Raw genomic sequence first — 18,078 nt, 5'->3', positions numbered from 1 at the left:
CTGAGGGAAGGTAAGACGTAGAATCAATAGGACTTGGTGATTGGCGGCAGGGGTTGAGCTGTGGGCTGTGCCAAATAAAAGGAGTCTGAAGACCCAGTCGCTGGTATCAAGGATCCCAGTGGAAGAGACATGCACTGCGTGCTGAGGGGTTGTGAGGAATCCGGAGGACCGAGTGGTCAGGATGGCTGGGCTTTGGTTGCGATGGAGAGAGCAGGTGATCATAGTCTGGGAAGGGTCTTCCTAATATGTCTTAGACCAAATTGTATAGCCGGTATCTTACCAATAATCTTTGCCTTACAACTTAGACAATTTTTCATTTTACTTCAACCATTTTCACCTATTGGTGAAAGGCAAAAGTGGGATAATCCAGTTTAATGCTGAATATATTTTAAATGTATCATTTAAAATGTGGCTACTTGATATATCATTAGGGGGTTATACGGTATAGGTCATTTAACTATTCTCTTACTCTCAGATCTTATGAATTTCCAATGCTTGAGTATTTAAAATAGTGCTGTGGCAAGCTCTTCTGGCCAGTTTTTCCTATGACTTAGATTATTAGGAGAAGTTTCCAGAAATGAAGTAACTCATTCAAAGCAATATTGGAAGCAGTGAACCTCAGCCAAGACACAACTGCTACAATTTTTAAATGTTTTTTTTATTTTTAAGTCATCTCTACACCCAGCGTGGGACTCCAACTCACAATCCCGAGATCAAGAGTTGCCTGCCCCACCGACCAAGCCAGCCAGGTGGCCCCTACGATTTTTGATAAATAGCCAAATTGTTTTTGCAAATTGGTAGAACCAAAACGGTCCTGTCGTTGCACCTGAGAATTTCGTTTAACGTTATCCGAGCGAGACTTACAGTCAGAGTGTGCTCCTCCGGTTCTAATCTCATATGGTCTGAATATGGGGCTTAAGTTGTAGGTATTGTTAACTGAGGTAGAAGGCAGAATATATCCTCTCAAAAACAAGATCGAAACCCTTTATCAAACACCTAAACAAAGTAACTATTAAATAGCCAAGCGAAGAATCCAACATTATGAATTTTTTTTTTAAAACCTCTTAGGTTTAAATAATAAAGTTTCTTGAGGAATAAATGTTCTGTTTTGTTCTCACTAAGCCTGGATTATTCTCAGTCACAGCCTAATACCATCCTCGTCTCGATCCTCTGGTTGATTGTGAGGGGCCGTTCCAACCGGAGCGGAGTTTAAAAGTCCTTGTTAGGCTGGCGTAAGGACCCATCTGGCTTTCTAGACTTGGAATCTGTTATCCCAGCTCTTCAGCCTTGGGCTCTGAACCGCTCGGGGACTTGAAACCTCTCTGAGCCCTGGCTAAGCAGACAGGAGGGCCTAGCTGTGTGAACTGGCTTGTCACGTATTTCCTCCCGAGGGACAGGACAGCGCTGGGCATTGAGAGAGGGGCACAAGCCTAGCAGAGACGGAAAGGATGTTCAGCGGGGTGGCAGGGACTGCCTTCCCAGTTTGGTTAGACATCAGATGTCTGCATCATCGAAAACCATGACAGCATCCGAGCAATGAGTTGGCCACCTTTTTACCTACTATGGGACTAGAGAAACGTAATATAATAAATGTCACTTTATTACTCTGAACCTCCTTTTCTCTTCTGTAAATGGGAGTTTAAAAAACTTCTAACTCAGTATTGCAGTGAAAGCCAAATGAGATGATTATCTGAAGGTCTCTGAAAACAGATTAAGAAATTAACTAAGAGGCGCCGAGGAGGCTCAGTGGGTTAAGGGTCTGGCTCTTGATTTCAGCTCAGGTCATGATCTCAGGGTTGGGATCGAGCCCCAAAACGGGCTCTGTGCTCAGCGGGGAGTCTGCTTGAGATTTCTCTCCCTCTCCCTCTGCCCCTCCGCTGCTTGCGCTCTGTCTCTCGAACAAATAAATAAATCTTAAAAAAAAGAAATTAACTAATCACTATGTCTTGTTTCCATTCATCATAATACCGCTGACATCTATACCGGGGTGTATAGTCTACGGTAGCTCTTCGCAGACTCCAATGTGTGTATGAATCCTCCGGGAGTCTTATTTAAGTGCGGGTTTAGACTCCGTGGGTCTGGGGTACGAGGTGCGGCTGCTGGCTCACGCACCACACTTTGAGGAACAAGGGTTTGCAGCAATTGACAGGCATGACATTTCCTAATAGTGGATTCCAGGCAGACTTCGCAGTCATCAGTTTGCACAGGCATGTGTTCCGCGTGGCCGTGTGATGAAAACCACCTGCAGCCTTTAAAATCCTACAGGTCACACAGTAGAACAGCACAGACTTAGTAGAAACTGGAGTCTACGCAGGACTTTCCTAAGTGTGCTTGACATGTCCATAGATACTAGCTAAAAAAAAAATGTGGTCACGTACATTTGGTAAACCTTGGGTTAAGCAAAATTAAGCCAAACTCTTTACTGTAGCGTTGTAACGTATGATGCTTTCTTTCTCGTGTAAGTCACATAAAACCCAAATAGAAATTGCCTAAGTGGGGCGCCTGGGTGGCACAACGGTTAAGCGTCTGCCTTCGGCTCAGGGCGTGAACCCGGCGTTCTGGGATCGAGCCCCACATCAGGCTCCTCCGCTATGAGCCTGCTTCTTCCTCTCCCACTCCCCCTGCTTGTGTTCCCTCTCTCGCTGGCTGTCTCTATCTCTGTCGAATAAATAAATAAAATCTTAAAAAAAAAAAAAAGAAATTGCTTAAGTAAGCATTTTAAATTTTTTTCCAATACAAGAAGTCTGGTCACAGGGAAGTTCTAGGCTGGCTAATCCAGTAGCTGACTGATATCATTAAGGGCCCAGGTCCTGTCCATCTTCTTGCTCTGCCATGTACGGCGTGTGGGCCCGGTCCCTGGGCTAGCTGTCCTCACGACCAGGAGATGGTGGTGGGAAAAGAAACGTCACATCCTGACGCTGACCAACGGTAGAGAATGGGCTGTTTCTTCTTTCAGTCTTTTCCTTCCAGGTACTTTTCAGTTCTAGAATTTCCATTATGGTCTTTCTGTAGTTTCTGTTCTCTGCTGAGATTTATCTTTTCATTCATTTCGAGTCCCTTCCTTTTCCATATTTTCCTTTCTGTTCTTGAACATAGTTACAATCACTGCTTTAAAATCTGTGTCTGGGCGCCTGGGTGGCTCAGTCGTTAAGTGTCTGCCTTTGGCTCAGGTCATGATCCCAGCATTCTGGGGTCGAGCCCCACATTGGGCTCCTTGCTCAGCGGGAAGCCTGCTTCTCCCTCTCCCACTCCCCCTGCTTGTGTTCCCTCTCTTGCTGCCTCTCTCTCTGTCAAATAAAAAAATAAATAAATAAATAAAATCTAAATAAATAAATAAAATCTGTGTCTGCTAATTCTCCCATCTTGGTCATCTTGAGTTTGGTCTCCAATGATTGAGCTTTCTTCATCCGATGGGCCACATTTTCCTGTTTATTCTAATGTCGAGTACCTTTGGATGGTATCCTGAACATTGCAAGCAATACGCTGTAGAGACTCTGGATTTCTGTTGTTCTTCTAAGGAGTGTTGCTTTCTGTGTTTATTTGTTTCAGCGGGCAGCTGGCTGGGCTGAACTCCCAAACTGCAAACACGTCTCCTCGCTGGCAGATGCGAGCGGACGTCTCAATGTAGGTCTTTCGAGTCTTCCCTGTGCTGCTTGCAGTCTGTCCTGCGCAAGTGGGCTTCAGAGACTCGTGCAATCTACACACCGAGTTTGGGGCTCTCGTTTTGTGGCTCCTTCCCCTTTCCAGGATTTCACTCCTCACTTTCCAGCCATGTGTTTAGCAGAACTCTGTCCTCTAGTCGGTCTTTTTCTTTCTTTCTTTCTTTCTTTCTTTCTTTCTTTCTTTCTTTCTTTCTTTCTTTCTTTCTTTTTCCTTCCTTCCTTCCTTCCTTCCTTCCTTCCTTCCTTCCTTCCTTCCACATTTTATTTATTTGAGAGAGAGAGTGTGAGAGAGAGCACAAGCAGAGGGGGGAGAAGAGGAAAAAACAGACTCCCAGCTGAGCAGGGAGTCCAACTCAGGCCTCAATCCCAGGACCCTGGGATCTTGACCTGCGTCGAAGGTAGACACTTAACCCACTGAGCCACCCAGATGGCACTGTCCTCTGGTTTTTCATGCCAGCACAGCTATGGGCTTATATCTCAGTTTTGACCACCCCACATGCACCTGGCTAGGGCCTTCCCGCAGGTAAAAAAGTGACAAAAATTTAAAAATGTATCCAGTGCTATTCCCTTCTTTTCAGTGTTGACTCATCTCTGTTATCCGAGCGCTTTCATCATTCTTCAGTGTCTTCACAGTTGCTTTTTATAATTTTGTCGTGTGGATGGTGTGTGGTCCAATAGGAGCTGCTCAGCCATTACTGGATGCAGAATTTTTTTTTTAATTTGAGTATAATTGACATATCAGTTTGAGGGATGCAACAATGATTCGATATTTGTATATATTGCAAAATGATCACCACGTTAAGTTTATGTAACATCTGTTACCACATGTAGTTACAAATTTCTTTTTCTTGGGATGACAATATTTAAGATTCACCCTCTTAGCAAGTGTCAAATCGGCAATACGGCAGGAATGATTGCCATCATGCTGTATATTGCATTCCTAGGACTTACTTATTTTATAACTGGAGTTCATACCTTTTGAGCTTCCTCACCCATTTCATTCACCTCCCACTCATTGCCTCTGGCAACCAGCAGTCTGTTCTCTGAATCTATGGGCTTGGTTGGGTTTCTTTGTTTTTGTTTGTTTGTTTAGATTTCACATATACGTGAGGTCATATGGTATTTTCTTTCTCTGTTTGACTTATTTTGCTTAGCATACTGCCCTCAAGGTCCATCCTCACCGTTGCAATGGCAAGATTTCATTCTTTTTTATGTCTGAATAAAATTCCATGTGTACACACACACACACACACACACACACACACAATTACTTGATCCGTTATCCATTGGTGGACACATAGCTTGTTTCCATATCTCGGCTATCGTGAATAATGCTGCAGGGAACGTGGGGGTGCAGATCTCTTTTTGAGTTACTGTTTTAATTTTCTTTGAATAAATACCCAGAAGTGTTCGACTGTATGGTATTACTGTTTTTCATTTTTTGAGGAAACTTCATGCCGTTTTCCTTAGTGGCCACACTAATTCACATTCCCAGCAAGAGTGCACAAGGGTTCCCTTTCTCCCCACATTCTTGCCAACCTTGGTTGTTTCTTGCCTTTCTGATAATAGCCATTCTAACAAGTGTGAGATGATACCTCATTGATGTGTTGAGTTGTATTTCCCTGATGTTTAGTGACGTTGAGCACCTTCTCATGAGCCCGGGCATCTGTGTGTCTTCTTTGGAAAAATGTCTATTCAGATCCTCTTCCCATTTTTTACTCAGATTGTTTTTTTGCTATTGAGTTGTATGAGTTCTTTTTTTTTTTTTTTGAAGATTTTATTTATTTATTTGACAGAGATAGAGACAGCCAGCGAGAGAGGGAACACAAGCAGGGGGAGTGGGAGAGGAAGAAGCAGGCTCATAGTGGAGGAGCCTGATGTGGGGCTCGATCCCATAACGCCGGGATCACGCCCTGAGCCGAAGGCAGATGCTTAACCGCTGTGCCACCCAGGCACCCCTGTATGAGTTCTTTATATACATTTTGGATATTCACCTTATCAGACATATGATTTGCAAATATTTTTCCCGTTCCATAGGTTGTCTTTTCATTTTGTTGATGGTTTCCTTTGCTGTACGGAAGCTTTTTAGTTTGATAGAGTCCCCGTTATTTATTTTTTTCTTTCGTTGCATCTGCTTTTGGTGTCCGATCCAAAAACTCATTGCCAAGACCAGTGTCAAGGATCTTACTGCCTGTGATTTCTTTTAGGAGTTTATGGTTTCAGGGCCTTTTGTTCAAGTCTTTAAACCATTTGAGTTCATTTTTGTGTGTGGTGTAAGATAATGGTCCAGTCTCATTCCTTTGCACGTGACTGTCCAGTTTTCCCAGCACTGGATGTTGGAGGTGTTACAGGATTTTTTTCTCCCTCGGTGCCCACGGTTCTTGGTCACATGCTCCAAAGAACAAAGAGGTCGACCAGGCAGAGCGGTGGGCAGCGAAGCAAGATGTATAGAGCGAGAGCAAAGTCAGAGCACCAAGCTCCTGAGTAGGGTGGGGACTGAGAGGGATTTTTATGGGCTTGTTAGTGGGCTGTTCTCATCTGATGAACCCTCCCTGCACCTGTCATCCAATCAGGTTTTTGTCATTTATCTATCACATGGGAAAGGGTGGAGGGCTCCTTCCAGGGCGGGTGTAAAATCCTTTTAAGGGTGGTTTCCTCTTAGGGCGGGGGCCCGTTATCCCTGCCTGCCTGCCTTCCAATTATTCTTCATCAGAGGGACTGTCCTTCCTTCATTGTATGTTCTTGGCTCCTTCGTCATAAATTAAATGACTGTGTATGTGTGGGTTTCTTTCTGGGTTCTCTGTTCTGTTCCATTGATCTATGTGTCTATTTTTATGTCAAGGCCATACTGTTTGATTACTGCAGCTTGTACTGTAGTTTGAATCAGGGAGCATGATGCCTCCAGCTTTGTTCTTCTTTCACAAGATTACTTTGGTTATTTGGGGCCTTTTATGGTTCCATATAAATTTTAGGATTGTTTGTTCTATTTCTGTGAAAACTGCTGTTGGAATTTTGATGAGGATCGCATTGAATCTGTAGATTGCTTTGGGTAGTATGGACATTTTAACAGTATTATTCTTCCAGTCCATGACTACAGAATTTCTTTTCATTTATTTGTGTCTTCTTCAGTTTCTTTCATTAATGTCTTACAGTTTTCAGTGTACAGGCCTTTCATCTCTGGTTAAATTTATTCTTAGATATTCGTTCTTTCTGATGAAATTGTAAAGGGGATTGTTTTCTTAATTTCTCTGGTTCAACAGGTTGTCATTAATGAATAGAAGTGCAACAGATTTTTATATATTGATTTTGTATCCTGAAATTTTACTGAATTCATTGATTAGATCTAACAGTTTTTCGGTGGATTCTTTAGGATTTTAATTTTTCTTTTTGTTTTTATTTTTAAAGATTTTATTTATTTGAGAGAGAGCACAAACGGGGTGGGGAGGGTGGGAGCAGAGGGAAAGGGAGACAGACGCAGGCTCCCTGATGAGTAGGGAGCCAAGGAGAGGAGAAGAGGACGAGGATGTGGGCTCAATCCCAGGACCCTCGGATCATGACCTGAGCTGAAGGCAGATGCTTAACAGACTGAGCCACCCAGGCGCCCCCCCCTTTTTTTTAAAGATTTTATTTTAAGTAATGTCTATACCCAGCATGGGGCTTGAACCCAACAATGCTGAGGTTAAGAGTTGCGTGCTCTACCGACTGAGCCAGCCAGGAGCCCCATCAGGATTTTCTGTTACAGTATCCCGTCATCCTGTCTGTAGGGTTTTTGTTACTCTCTTTAAAAACCAAAGAGGTCTTAGAATTCCTCAGCAGATTTCTTTTGTCTCATTGGCCAAAATTACATTCATCTGCTCTTTCTTAATCCCCCTTGAGGGTACCTGGGTGGCTCACTCTGTTAAGCATCAGACTCTTGGTGTCAGCTCAGGTCATGATCTCAGGGTCATGAGATCCAGCCCCACGTGCAGCTCCACGCTCAGCGCGGAGTTTGCGTAAGATTCTCTCTCTCTCCCTCTGCCCCTCCCACCCCCGCTCTCTCACTCCCTCGATGTTTCGCTCTTTCTCCCTCTGTGAAATAAATAAATCTTTAAAAAAAAAAATATCTCCCTTGTTCTGGGACTTGCTTGCCATGAAGGGACATGGTTGCCCTGAAAAGGGTAAACAGAATTAGGGTTTGATTAGTAGGAAGAAGTTGAGAACTTCTGTTAAGCAGGAAACCAAAGGAACTTGCCTCCCAGGACTTTTCAGAGCTTTTATTTTTATTTCTTTATTTTTAAAAAAGATTTTATTATTTATTTATTTATTTGACAGAGACAGACAGCCAGTGAGAGAGGAAACACAAGCAGGGGGAGTGAGAGAGGAAGAAGAAGGCTCCCAGCGGAAGAGCCTGATGTGGGGCTCGATCCCAGAACGCCAGGATCACGCCCTGAGCCGAAGGCAGACGCTTAACTGACTGAGCCACCCAGGCATCCCGATCTCCAAGTTCTTATCCCAATCTCACCTGCAGTATTTCTTAAACTTGATTATTTGATTAAGAAATCCTCTATCCACAGAGCATGTGACAGAACTGAGTCCTGCAGGGTACAGGACACTGGTCTCAACCGAAAACAACAAGTTTCCTGGGCCACCTTTTGGGTACAACACTCAAGTATGCTTCGCCAGGCACTAGTTTTTTGTTTTTGTTTTTTAAATTAATTAATTTATTTATTTGAGGGAGAGAGAGAGCGTGCATGAGCAGGGGGAGGAGCAGAAGAGGAGGGAGAGAGAATCTCAGGCAGATTCTGTGCTGAGCGTGGAGCTGGAGTCTGACACGGGGCTCGATCTCATGACCCTGAGATCATGACCTGAGCCAAAACCAAGAGTCAGACACTTAACTGACTGAGCCATCCTGGTGCCCGCAGGCACTAGGTTTTATCAGTGTTTTCAGCTCAACAACTGTTTTTGAACCATGGCAATGGTTTGGACCAAAACTTGAGGTCTGAACCAATTGCTGAAATAAACACCCATTGTGGCCAAGTAAGTGTTGTCTCAAGTTTTGACTATTCCTAGAAGGCGGGTATCTCAGGAAAAATCCGAAGAAAATGAGTCTTTCCTTGTAACCACTGCTAAATTTAGGGCCCAGGGCTTTGCTCTGATAATTATTTAAACTAAACCAAACTGAGGAAGTGGTGACTTTCCAGGGTTTACTGCTTTGCAGGCTATCTAGACCCTGGTGCTGGAGAATGCCGCCTCCCTCCACAACCACTGATTGGGGGCGCCTGGGTGGCTCAGTCGTTAAGCATCTGCCTTCGGCTGAGGTCACAATCCCAGGACCCTGAGATGGAGCCCCACATCAGGCTCCTCCGCTGGGAGCCTGCTTGTTCCTCTCCCACTCCCCCTGCTTGTGTTCCCTCTCTCTCTGTCAAATAAATAAATAAAATCTTTGAAAAAATAAAATTAAAAATAAAATTAAAAAATAAAACCACTGATTGTCCTAAAAACAATTTAAAATATGTTTTTAAAAAACTGTTGAAAAGATGATGTAATAAGACTGGGGAGGGCCATTTTAAAGTAGAAAGATCCCTGCAGTCCCACCACACAATGGTTTTCATTGTTATAATCCCTTTCCACGTGCCACATTTTTATTTTTCTGCTTTTCCTTGATTCTAAAACGCCATCAATTTTAAGATGCAGCGTCAATTGACTAAAAGCTTTTTAGGGAGTAAAAGAAACCACCACAAGAACCTATTAAGAATGCCCGTTGATTGTAAGATATGTTCTGATATCAGAAACTTTAAAATGTAGGGAGCAAACTCCATGCCTTAGAATTGAGGAATATAGTAGGAAAAAAATATCGATCTATTTTACTTTGCTATGTATCAGCAAGTGTTTTATTTTACTTTTCTCTCTCTCTCTTTTTTTGAAGTAATCTCTATGCCCGATGTGGGGCTCGAACTCATGACCCCGAGATCAAGAGTCACATGCTCTGCTGAGCCAGCCAAGCGCCCCCTAAACTTTTCTTTTTTCTTTTTCTTCTCCTATCAAGTATTTTAAATTATTTGATTTTTGAACTGGAAACACTCTCACATGGTTCAACATTCAGAAGGTACAAAAGAATTGTCAGTGACTTGTCAGCCACTGCTCACCTCTGTTCCTCCCCACAGGCCCCCAGTGTTTTCAGTCTCCTGTGTGTCATTCAGAGGGTTTTTTATGCTTAACACTGTGAGTGAAACCTTATATTCCTTGCCCCCTTTTTAACACAGATGGTAGCTTATTATGCTCCCTTTTCTGAGGATTGCTTTTTCACTTAACAAAGTATCATCAAGACATCAACCTCATGTCCAGCCCATTTGGTTTCTTTTGTTTTTCTAAGACTACATCACAAGCATAGCTCTATCTTTCTATGTAATTGCGATAATTATCCGTTGCAATGACTGTTTGGTTTTGTGGGGTGACTGGACCACATTTAATAACAACTCCCTGTGGTTGAGCATTTAGGTCGTTTGCAGTGTTGCTATGACAGGGCACACGCTATGGCCATGTACTCATTCAACAAGTATTTATTTGACAACCGTCAATTGCGCTCCTCCTATGTACCAGAGTGCTTTCCCCTAAGGGGCCGACAGGCAAGACGCTGGAACAGCCGTGGAAATAAATAAGAGCCCAGAAGTGTTCCCATTCCCCCCAAGGAGCCTCTGAGTACAGTCTGGGCTCCCACATGGGGAGCGGAGAGAAGGGTGATGATGCACTCCCCCAGCGGGCTGGCCTGTGTAAACCAACAAGCGGGGTCACACCTTGTTCATCTCGCTTGTGAGCTTGGTTGATGCGCATGCGCCGCCGCAGACCCAGCTCCCGCCTCCAGGTGCTGACCTGTCACCGCCGGGTCTCAGCTGCGGTGAAATTTACACAGGTGGTGAATGAAGACAGAATTAACCTTGGTTACCGCTTCATAAGCACTTACCGTATGCCAGGAGAACCCCCTGTGGGGTAAATATTATTTTCCCATTCTACAGATAAGAAAACTAAGGCACAGAGATGTTGAGTAACTCGCCAGCGGTGCAGTGACGCGGCTGTGATTTCAGTCCCCCCCGCAGCCAGCCCCCGAGAGCAGCCACTGGATTTAAACCCTGGCAGCACTTTCTGTCTTTGTTCTATGACCCCTGGCCCAATTCCTTTCCCTTCTTAAATCTCAAGGAGGGTAAACTCAAGTGCCTTTAATTCTCACTTATAGGATGAGCGGTTTCCTACTTTGAGTATGGCTTTTCCGCCTCTCCAGAGAACTGCCTGCCAGCAGCTTTGAGGTGGGGGCCCTCCTCTTCTTACCCCGCAGCCAGACAGCGCAGGGAGCCTCAGAGCCTGGGGCCGGCCCAGACCTTGGGACTCAGACAGCAGGTCTTGGGACCGCAGGGCCCTGGGCGGCTCCTCTTGGCTCAGACCTGCCCCCACCTTCCATTGTCTTTCCTGCTCCCCCTCCCCCCACACTCCCGCTCCACAGACAGGTCCCCATCCCCCACCTCTCTCAGCTCCCCTCTCCCTTGTTCCGCAGACAGCTCCCCTGTCCCCCAGACAAGGGCCGGTCTGGATCTCATCTGCGGGGAGCGGGGAGCGCTGCCCTTCCGACCCAGCCGCAGAACACATGTAATGAAACTGTCCTGCTCCTGCCCCACTTCTGATAATTCAATTTCTTCTCAGCTATTGCAACGAAAGGCCCTCTTCACCTCAGAATATTTCAAATGCCAAAACAAATAGCAACTTAGGGCAAAACGGGACCGTCCCCAGCGATTCTTCTTTGTTTATAGTCAAGGAAATAACAGTGAAAGCAGCACAAAAGATGGGCAGTGAACACTGGGTTTCCTACCCACCCTCAAACCCTGGTCCCCCTTCTCAGAAGTGACCACCCTCAGGAGTTTTATTTCTGGAATTTTACAAGCACACACATAGAGAATCTTTTTTTTTCTTTTTTCTTTTTTTCCCCTCCTTTTCAACATAAATGAGAGCGTACTGTTTGGATCCTTGGTTTTTTAATTTTCCTTTTTCCTACTTACCAATATATCTTGGAGAACTTCCCATATGCGCACATCCGGATTTCTCTTATTCTGTACTCTGGCTAAGGAGAATTACATTATATGACCTCGCCGTAATTCATTTAACCAGCTTTCCACTGACAGACATTTCTAGATGTTTGCTATTACGATTGTTGCTGTATTGAACAGTCCTGTGCTTATATTTCTGGGGACTCCTGTGAGTATGTCAGTAGGATAAATTTCTACAAGTATTTATTTAAAAACAGACGGTGCCAAACTGCCCACCAGACTGTAGTTTTTCAACGGAGACAGAACGAATAGCTTAGGCTTGATGGTTAAACCATTTAAAATACCCAGACTCTATTTCATATGGGAGAGCATTTTTATGACTTCAAGCCACAAAAACACAAATCGTAAAGGAAAAAGAATGCCTCATTTTAAACTTCTGTACCATAGAGACATAAAAAAGTTAAAAGACAAGCCGCAAACAGGGAGGGGGTATTTGCCACGCATTTGATATTAGCTCGGATTAGTACCAGCATCTGCGCATTCTTGACAAAAGACAAACACTGTTCCCACCCCAGAGGCAAAAGTCTAAGAACAAGCAATTGAGAGAAGAGAAACTGGATTGACCAAAGGATGGAAGAAATGGTACACAGCCTCACGAATAACCAGGAAAATAGCCGTTGAACAATGAGATAGCATTTCGTATCCCTCAGATGGGCAAGATTTTTCATTCTGGAAGTACCAAGAGAAGCAAAGCTAGTAGACCTCTTACAAGCTCTCAGTGGGGGCATAACGTGGCACGGCCGTGGTAGACACAATAGCCAAAGTGAGGAGCGGCCTCTGCATTAGCTCTGCTTTCTTATTTTGTATATTCTGTGTGTTCTGGCCTGTGCGGCTTCCCTGACTGGGGAGAGACTGCCCTCCCATCCCACCCCTCACCCTAGGGCTGGCCAATTCTTGGAGAGAGCAAAGAGCTGGGAGCACACATTTCCTACGCAAACAAGCAATCTGGAGTCCAGACTCTGACCCACCTCCTCCATCGGGCTCCTACACTCCAGGAGGTGACATTTCTCTGCCCTCATCACCCAGGGCCAACTACCAGACAGCTAGAGACCACCGCTAGAGTTCACAGCCCTGGCGTGGCATGCCCCCTGGTCTCTGGAAATGTGAGTGTAGTAGTTCCCTCCCCACCCCCTCTTCACCAGTGGCTCGCTTTCCGTGGTTTCAGTTACCAGTGGTCAACCACAGACCGGAAGCAGATGATCCTCCTTCTGACGTCATGCCAGAAAGTCGGTAGTAACCCCATGCCGTGTTCCATGCCCGCGTCGGTCACCGCACATCATCTCATGACGTGGGCATCTTGTCATCTCCCATCAGCATGAGAAGGGTGAGTACAGTACAGTAAGAAATTTCGAGAGAGAGAGACCACATTCACACAACTTTTATTACAGAATTTTGTTATAGTTGTGTTATTCTTCATTACGGCTGCTAATCTCTTACTTACTGTGCCTAATTCATAAATTAGACTTTATCATAGGTATGTACATATAGGAAAAATATTGTATATATAGGGCTCAGTACTATCCACGGTTTCAGGGATCCATAGGGGGGACCACTGTAATAAAAATCTTCTTTCAATGGCATTAGCCTCTCCCATCATTGCTCAGTCCCCTCCGTACATTCAGATGTTGTGGGTGCAATTGATACACCCACACCGTGACCTGAAAAATTCCCATCCCCTGCAAAGGGAGTTGTATATAAGGGTGCTCACTGCGGCGCTGCTGGTTATAGTGAAGCATTGGAAGCAACCAGAATGTCCATCGGTAGAATAAGTATGTTGTCCCGTGGTCCCATAATGGGTTACCCAAAAGCAGCAAAGTGGAAAAGATGAGAGCCTTGTGTATCACAACACGGAATGAAAATGGCAAATCACAGAATAAATCAATGTGTTTGCTTACGTGAAATTTAGAAATATGTATAAAACAATACTATACATTGTTTATAGGTCATATTCATGTAATAAAAGTGTAAAAACATGCAGGAGACAGATTCTGTCCAATCCGACCTGGTTTCCCGTGGGAAGGAGAGTGGTAGGTAAGGTTAGGAAAGGGTTCAAAGGAGGTTTCACCTCCCTCTGTGGTGTTTCACTCCTTTAAGTCCAAACAAATATTTGACCAAGATGTGGTGAAATGTTAAGGTTGTTCAATATGTCTGGTAGGTACTTGGATGTTTGCTGTTCTATTTTTGGTACTTTACTGTATGTGGAAGCTGTTTCATAATGAGAAGATATGATTTAGGCTGCATGAATTATCTCAAGGTCGTACAAAGGACAACATGACAGGATGTCAGCAAGCCCTGTCCCCACCTCCGTTGTGTCAGATTTTCTCCTCTCTCCCTAAGCCTCATTTTAGAAAGTTGCTGACTTTTTAGAAAAAGGTGTAAACACTTGCACCACACAGAGAATACACCGATAGTCGATCGACTATTCTTTTGCTATCCTCAGTGCGGTAGCCAGCCTCCAAATCAGCCCTTAACAATTCCTACCTTCTGGTATTCACACCCCTCCTACGTTTTACCAGGGTTGGCCTGTGTGGCCAAAAGAATATGGCGGAAGGGATGGTATTGCTTTTGAGATGAGGTTATAAAAAGACTACAATTTCCATATTGGGTTCACACTATTTCTTGTTCATCTCTCCCTCTCTCTTTCTCTCTCTTCCTCTCTCTCACTTTCTTGCATCTCACTCTGGGAAAAGCACACTGTCATTTCATAAGCAGCCCCTTGGAGAGGTCCATGTGGTGAGGTATCAGAGCTTTTTATCAATAGCCAGCAAAGAACCGATGCCCACCAACAGCCATGAGAGTGTTGAACCACTCAGATAAGCCATTTCTGGCTTCCTAATGCTCAGAAACTGTATAAGATCATGTTATTGTGAGGTATTAAGTGGTGAGGTAATCTGTGACACAGCAATAGGTAACTAATACACTGTGTGTGTCCGCCATGTTTCCCCTGATGGCTACAAGATGACGGCCATAGCTCCAAACATCGAGTTCTCACAGGGCAGCATCTCAGGCAGAAAGAATGGCGGATGGACCAAAAGGGGCTCTCCCTATGTGCCTTTCTCCTTTTACCAAAGAGGAAACTCTTCCTCAGAAGCCACCAGCAGATTTCCCCTTGCTTCTCACTGACCACAAGTGGATTTTATGATGGCTTCTAGATGCAAGGGGGGCTGAAAAATCAAGTATCAGGTCTTTCAGCTGCTTTACAGGGACACGGGCAAAGAACAAGTGGACGGGGAATGGCTACCATGTGGCAACCACAGGAGCTACCAGCCCTTCCCACAGTTTCACTTTGTCTGGTTATTTCCGCCCAGATCTCTTCACTTTTCCCTTCACGCTCTGTATTCATTGTGAACTGGAAAGTAGGTCTTCATTAGATTCAGGTTAAACATTATTGGCAAGATTATTCATGGGCGATGTCGTGACCTTCATACTCGCTCACCTCAAGAAACAAGCAGTTTCTTCACTAAATAAACATTTTACAAGGTTTGAGCAGAGGGTGGTGTGCCGTCAATGAAGAGCTAACCCTCAGAATCCGGACGCTGTCTTTCTCCCTGAGAGCGGTGCCCTGGGCGGCTTCACATATTTTATACTTACGGGAACTCCGGGTTCTTCTGTAAATTTGTTTTGGGTCGTCCTGTTGGGATCATGTGTGCTGAGCCGTCTCTGTTTCTTGCCCGTGACTGCCTCGGGGGCTGCTGAGTCACACGGGCAGTGCTAACTTAGTTCAAAACCCCTGACAGGATTATGAATTGCCTTGAAAAATCAAATGCAGAAATGCTGGAATGTGATCCTTTCCTGATGTCGTCCACTTGAAGTCCCTGGGGCTTTCAGTACAACGTCAGGAACAAGGGGAAATGAGGTGAACCTTTGCAGTTGTTCAACTCCGAGGCCCAGGACAGGCGAGGCCTGCGGCCCACCGGCCCTCGTCAGACGCACTCATTGGAGACTGCGGCCTAACTCAACAGCCAGGCTTCGAAGCGAGGGCGCCTGAGGCCATGTCAGGACAAGACACCGTCCTTGGAAGGATGGTAGGTGCCAGCCTTGTCGAGCTGGGGCAGCCAGTGTAGAGCAAGGGAGTCCTGCTTCCTGTCTCACTGGGGAGAGCGAGGTGAACCAGGAAGGAGAATACTTGTCCAAGGTTGCCTTTCTTCAACATAGCCCGGTGCCAACCTTCTCCGACCGCCCGCTCGTCTCCGCTGCCTCAATGGCAGGGGTCTCTGCCCCTCTCTGGAGGCTTCCCACCCCCTGCCTCCAGCTCCAACGTCGTCTTGTCTTCTCAGATACGTCTCAAAGTGAACTCACCTCTACCCAGTTTCCCCAGCTCTGCCCCAGTTTCCTTGTCAGCCAAGGGCCGACCTACCCCTCCCCACCCCCAGGCTAAAATGAGGCGTCAGCAGTGACTCATCCTCATCCAAGCAGTGCCCTGGTCGGGAGAGTCTCTGCGGCTGTGGCTTCATTAACTTGTCTTCCTTCAGCTGCTGGCCTGGCCTGGCCTCCAACGTCGCTGGGAGCTACGGTGCTATTCACCTTCCTCATCCTCCAGTCCAGGTCTGAGCCCCCTGCCAGCTCCTCCCGCATGTCGCGAATGGATCACGCCTTTCTCTTCCCACCCCACCTTTCCATTCCACCTCATCTCCCAGGTCCATCTGTTCCAGAAGCCTTGACCCTTACCACCCTTAATAATAACAGATGTACCACATGCCAGGCCTTTCACAGCCATATCTTTACAGCCACAGCATAGGTATTATTGTCCTTTTCACAGATGAGGAAAACTGAGGCCAGAAGCAGTTACACAGGTCACGTTGCCTATAAATAGCAGAGCTGGGATTCAGCCCCAGGTCGGTGTGCTCCAAAGCCCTTCGTCCTGTGTAACCGCACACCATCACCCCATCCCTCCTCTTCTGTTCCTCACCACTATGCCCTCCCTCTTCCTTCCAGCTTCTTCACATCCCCTAACCCATGGCCCCACCACTTAGCTTCTCAGGGTTCCAGCCCACGCCACTCACCCTCATATCTTAACTTTCCTGGCAGGAATCTCAGCCCAGCACAAGTTGGTCCTTAATTATAGACTGCCTCGTGTGTTTCTCTGGTTATTTCATGTTTGCTGGTCTTATTCCCAGGAAGCCTGTGAGTGTCTGAGTTAGGGGATGATGCTTCCACCCACTCGTGACCCCGGACCCCCTTTACCGAGCTGGGTGCGCAAATACTCCGTGGACCTGACCTGCTTTCCCAGGAAGGAGGCCGGGTCCTGATGCAACTCCACCCTGTGGCATCCCACCTTCCACCCCAGCGGTAAGCCACGGGCCTGTGTGTGTGCACACGGACACACACGTCTTCCCTGTTACACACATTTAATCAAAAGGTCTCTTCCCAAATGGAGGAGGCAATTATGTATCTGGAACTATCCACCCAAGAGAGAAAACTCCCTCCTAACTGAATCCTGGGTGTTGCCCGCATTGTGGATTCCAGTGTGGAGCAGGGAGGCCAAGAGTTGATGGGAGTTCCCTGCGTCGGGGGCGTCAGGGGAAGCATTGACATCACATCCTAACAGAGTATGGAGCTGGACTGAGCATTGAGTGGGGAACTCGGTGTCTCGATTCTCATTCTGCTCCTGCCACTGTATGGTCTTGGGGGAGGGGAGAGACGTGATTGTGCCGGCTTTGCGATATCCTAGACAGAGAAGTCTGTGGGCTGAGGAGGGGCCCTCCTCTCCAGGGCCACACTGCACAGCTCCAGAGGGGGCATGACCGGTAGCCAACCTGGGTCCCCAGACACCACCTCTTTTGCCCTCGGGGCTCCAAAACACCTCTGACCCCAGTGCCCCCATATCTGGCCTCCTAAACTGTTCATTCTTGAGGTTAAATATCGCCATCTCAAATCTATCATTAGAAGAGCGTGCAGCATGAAGTTCCAAACCCTTAGAATGATCTAGATTTCAGACTGACTTTTTTCCTATATACTTAGGAGACAACACGAAAGTGTGGGACTTGGTGAGAGGGTGCTACAGGTGAGTGGGTCAATGTAGGACCGGGGAGAAAGGGTGGGGAGAGATGGAGAGGCGATGGTGGGTGGGGCCCTGAAGCCTGACTTCTCTTCCTTCACAGTTTTGCCCGTGGCCTGTTCTAACATGTGAACAAACACAAGTTCTTACGACAGAACAAATAAAAACAATTGTGTAACACACCACACACGCCCCGCAGAGCCTGGAGAAGGAGCCCGGGGAGGGGTGACGCTGGCGGGGGCATGGGTGGTGTGAGTGTGTCCCCCTCCAAAGCCATTATCAACCTGCTGGCTTGGGCCCCTGGGGGGGAGGGGACAACTTCCTCTCAGAGGGAGGCCTGCATCTA

General features: G+C 46.2%; 1 protein-coding gene across 2 annotated transcripts in view; it reads left to right on the top strand.

The window, feature by feature from the left end:
- The window catches only part of BRPF3 (bromodomain and PHD finger containing 3), a 63,886-nt gene extending 47,088 nt beyond the window's left edge, over nucleotides 1-16,798 (top strand). Inside the window, exons 14-16 of one of the 2 annotated variants that reach the window (XR_005838735.1) lie at nucleotides 12,900-13,058; nucleotides 15,472-16,279; nucleotides 16,494-16,798. The gene's annotated coding sequence lies outside the window, so the exon portion shown is untranslated. Of the gene's footprint in view, nucleotides 1-12,899; nucleotides 13,059-15,471 lie in introns of both variants that reach the window. The other variant, XR_005838734.1, reaches the window with a different exon arrangement.
- The last annotated feature ends 1,280 nt before the right edge of the window (nucleotides 16,799-18,078 follow it).

The sequence above is a fragment of the Ursus maritimus genome, unplaced genomic scaffold, assembly GCF_017311325.1.
Source record: "Ursus maritimus isolate PB19 unplaced genomic scaffold, ASM1731132v1 scaffold_30, whole genome shotgun sequence".
NCBI lineage: Eukaryota > Metazoa > Chordata > Mammalia > Carnivora > Ursidae > Ursus > Ursus maritimus.
This window is presented reverse-complemented; position numbering and strand designations above follow the sequence as displayed.